This window comes from Pteropus vampyrus, unplaced genomic scaffold (assembly GCF_000151845.1).
Source record: "Pteropus vampyrus isolate Shadow unplaced genomic scaffold, Pvam_2.0 Scaffold127, whole genome shotgun sequence".
Taxonomy (NCBI): Eukaryota; Metazoa; Chordata; class Mammalia; order Chiroptera; family Pteropodidae; genus Pteropus; species Pteropus vampyrus.
In genome coordinates, this window is record NW_011888908.1 from 2,369,092 (window position 1) to 2,374,087 (window position 4,996).

Genomic DNA, 4,996 nt, shown 5'->3' on the forward strand with positions numbered 1-4,996 from the left:
GTGAATCTCAAGTGTTCCATACTCTTAAAGAATCTTTTTGCTAGCATAATTTGCAATAAAAGGTATTTAAGGGATATATTAAACAAATGCTAATCTTGTTTGGATACTGATTCAAACAAAATGTAAATTCAAAAAAATGTAAAAAAGATTTTTGAGACAACTGGACAAATTTAAACATAAAATAGATATTAGATGATATATAAAGGAATAATTATTTTTGTTAGATTTGATCATGATATTCATTTTTGAATTGACACAGCAATTAGAAATGACCATCAGGTTCAAGGAAGTGATTTTCCTTTGTCTCAGAAAATACCCCACCACCTGCCACCGCTTCCCTGGAAGAAAAAAAAACAGGACAGATTCAAGCTGTGTATGTGCCTGATGTCTTCTCTTCCAAGGAAAAGGCAGAGCCTATGACAGAGAGGACTAAAAGCAGCTGGATTTTCTGGCAGAAAAAGAAAGGAAATATGGGAAACCAAATAGCCTTGTAACTTGAAGGACCGATGTGTTAAAAAGGCACCATACTAGGAATCGAAAGGCCTCAATCTGAATCCTAACTCATCTGCTTCCTAGTTGTGACCTGGAGTGGGTCACTTAAACTTCTCTGGACCTTAGTTTCATCATCTGTAAAATGGGGATTAAATTGTCAGCATATAGTTTGTGGTGGAGTTGCTATGGGATTGTGATCCGAAGGAGCTTTATACCGGCACAGCACCACATGGATGAGAGGCAATATCTACTTTTTCTGCCAAATTACTCTCTGTTCTCTCCAGTGAGCAGATAAGATGCTAGCTACAGATAAGAAGTGGGGTATATGGCAGTGACTGCGACTCATATTAAGATCCCCAAATTTCATATCACTGTGAACATAGAAGAGTCTTGGTAGACACTGTTCTTAACTGAGCTTGCCAAAGACAAACTTCAAGGTTGGGATGTTGCCTCTCCTTCACACAGTGTCCTTGCCCACATGTGGCATCCTCCCAGACCTGCTCTTATTAATGAGTACAGTGATAAGAACTACCTGGGATTGAATATTTACATGTGCCACATAGGCACTCTGAGAGGCACTTGCATTTCCTGTATTATTCAATCTTTAAAACAGCACTATGAGGTACATAAACCAATTCCCATTTTCCAGGTAAAAAAACAAGCTGAGAAAGGCTAGGTAATTTGCCAGGGTCACGCAGATTATGAACAGCAGAGTCAGAATTCTACCTTGGGAACTCTGAACTCCATGAATCTACAGACCGAATTACTTATTATACAACGTTGTCCTCCTGATTCCATTCTCTTAATGACCCAGATCAGTGAGGTTTTAACTAATCAGACTGATTCATTTTAAACTATGAAATGTAATAGGCAAGGTGGGTTTTACATTTCAACGAGAATATCTGAGGACCCCAACTATATCTAATTGGTGAATTTTCACACAATTTGACCAAAAAAAAAAAAATTATGTGGCATTTTTGACCAAAAAGCGTATATTGAATGACAGGCACTGGGGATATAAAGATGAGTAAGATACAGTTCCCGTATTCGCATTGCTTACAATCATGGAAACAGATGAAAGAAAGGATTTTGATAGCATATGGGAAAAGCTACTTTACTGGTTATGATAGGATCATAAGTGAGGATCCCATGGTCTTGCCTAGGAGCTGAAGACGGCTTCCTGGAAGAGCCGAAGCCTGAGCAGAAGTGAAAGGGGTAGAAGACAGGCATCTAGGCCTAGTGAGCATGAACCAGGTAATTGATGACTACAGGGAATGACAAACAGTTTGGTATTGCCCAACGCAAACTGATGGAAGGAGGTGGAAGACGAGTGGCAGGCAAGACCTGGTCACAAAACACTTTGTCAGCTGACAAGGAGGTTGGACCTTATCTTCGAAATCATTTGGCAAATGTGAAGTATTTTCCGATGGGAAGTGGTGAGGCCAGATTTGTGTTTTGGGATGACTGCTCTAGTGGCCAAACAGATTTGATCAGGTAAGATCAGAAAACAAAAATCAGAAAGGGGAAGCTATTGTAAGAGTTTGACAGATGGAGGATGAGGGCTTGGACCGGGGCATGCACAGCAAAGAAAAGAAGAACTCTAGAGATATTTAGGAAGGAGACCACAGGACTGAAATTTGTTATATGTAGGGAGGGGGCAAGGCAAGAATCGAATGCCAGGTTTCTGATTTGAAAATATAGGAGTTGGTAGAAATGAAAGTTAGTAGGAACGAAAGTAAAGAGAGAAAAAATAATTCATTTTGGACATGTTTGAGGATTTTAAGCTTATGATAGGACATCTGTCATACCAATCTCAAGTAGAGATTGCAAAACTCTATTTTGAATGAATTCAGTAAAAATCCTGGGAGCAGGGGACTCTTTTCTGTCAGTCTCTGTGGTGAGCAAGATGGCCTCTAGCCTCCAGACTCATAGAAATCCTACTCACATCCAGCTCAGTAACTCCAGTAGACAGTACCAGCAGCAGAGATCTGGGAGGGGCTCTGGTTGGCTTAGCTTTAATCAGCTGCAGCTCTCAACCAATCAGTGATGAAAGAGGTGAGGTTGTCTCATTGGTTGGGCCTGGGCTGACTCTTGTAGCATAGGTGGGAGTGGGGTCAGCCCCACTCAAATCACATGTAATGAGACCTCTTATGAGAAAGAAGCTGATTATACCAGAATGAAGGGAGATACGAGGAGAGATGCCAGACAGACAGAAAGGGTAGAAGTCCACTATTACATCTAAAGGGAACATATTTGGTAGGCAATTCTACATCACAGGCCTTAACCTGGAGAAGATAGGGAGAAATTTTCATTTAAGTGACGTTTTGGATTATAACATTGGATGGCCTGAAAATTTTAATGCCTGATAAAAGACTGTTTTTGTGACAGACAGCCTGGAGAAGTTCTGGCACCTTCCTGAGATTTCCTCCAGGGCAAGGAAAGCCCATGGAACAGTTTGAAAACACAGTGGGAGACAGCCTCACATAGACTTCAGCTCATTCAGCAAAATGATTACACTTGGAAGCATGAGAATAAAGAGATCGCCCCTGGAGAGTTTCGGAGAAAACGTGATGCTGAGATCAGAGGCTCAGGGAACACCGACATTTAAAAGGAGAGTGGCCGAGACGCCAAGTCTTGAGGAAGGAGGAATGTATCAGTCATGTAAATTCATCCAAGAGGATTCGTAAAAAACAAATAAACAAATAAACCTGACTGAACTGGCAATGTGGAGGAGATCAGGAATCTGCATCAGATCTTGAATTGTGGAGTGAACTGGTAAGTGGAGATACAGAGACATTGAGAGGCTTAGCTGAGAAGAGAAAGAGGGAGATCAGACTGTACTACAGAGGAAATGCAAAGTCAAGAGTAGGGGAGAGTTTTGTTTGTTTTCAGAAAGAGACTTACAAATTTTCCTAAGCTGAAGGGAACAAATAGAGAGAGAGATGGGAGTTTGAAGAGGGCATGTGTGGGTCATAAATATATTTAGATGTCGAGGAATGCTCCTGATAGCTTCTTAAATCAGACTATCATAGGCCTGGGGGAAATAGGATATGACGGGGTGTATGAAACTGCAAGATAAACTTGGTATGTCTTCCTAGAGCATGACTTCTACTGTTTGCTAAGTTATTTAAAATAGAATGTTCTTCAGACTCCTTGACACGCAAGTGCACACTTTGGATTACTTAAGTGGAAACTTAGAGAATCACTGAGGTAAATATTAAACTTCATCCTGTTTCTGGCTTCTTTGGCTTCACTGGTTTTGTCAAATGAAATTTGAAAGAACAAAGAGTTTTAAATTATTAGAGAAGCCAACTTTGAAGGGACTCTTCTGGCCAAAGATAAGATGGTTTGAGGAACAAAACAAGTAAGGACTGCAATAAACTGAAGCACATAATTATATACATGGAAATATGTGTGTTATATCTATATATACACACGATCATATTATGTCATAAATTCATAATGACACTAAAAAAACACATTGGTCACTTCTGGAGTTTGCTAGGTCATCAACTCATTTGAGGAAAAGGGGAAATATTCATCTTTTTCTACCTTTCCTATAAAAATGATATTTCAAAGTAGCCAAGCGGTTGATAAAGGGGAGTTTTATAGAAAATTTTCAGCTATTGCACATGGAAGCTGTGAAGAAAGAATAATAATAATTGTGCAAACCTTAGTGAAATAACGAAGCCCGGCATCAATCATCAATGGGCGCTAAAACGATCAGATGCAAAGTTGAGGAGGAACTTTGTAATGGACAGATCATGCTAACACACCTGAACCAACTGGTCCAGTTTAATATCGGTGAAAGTGCAGCAACCAGATATAATGTGCCTCTTGAAGATGGTACAATAAGAAGTAACATGACATGCTCTTGCCGAAAAAATCAAAGTAAGACTACATCTCAGGATCAGTTTATAGGAAATAAGGGGGAGAGACGTACAAAACAGAGCAACCTGTTAAACCGTATCATCAAACGGCTGGTCAGACAGGATTTTCTACAGAACAAATGATGCAGTTTCTTCAATAAATGGTTACCTAAGGGGGAAAAAAGAGAGAGGACACAAATTTCTAGTAACAGAAATAGAAGAATGTATAGACATAAGAAGATAAAGGAGTGTTATGAACAACTCTATGCTAAGATCAAATGGACCAAATTCTTGAAAAACACAATCGGCCAAAACTCTCACATAAGAAGTAATAGATATATAAATAGGCCAATATCTATTACATTGAATCAATAATCAATAACCTTCCAAAACAGAAAATATCAGGCCCCGATCGGTTCGCTGGTGAATTATACCAAGTATTTAAGGAAGAAATGATATCAATTCTGTACAACCTCCAGAAGACAGAAGCAGAGGGATTCATCCCAACTCCGTGTATAAGGCCAACAAAATGCTAAAAACAAAATGAGACTGAGACATTACAAGAAAATTACAGACCAATATCTCTCATGAATATTGATGCACAAATCCTCAACAAAATATTAGCATACCTAGTC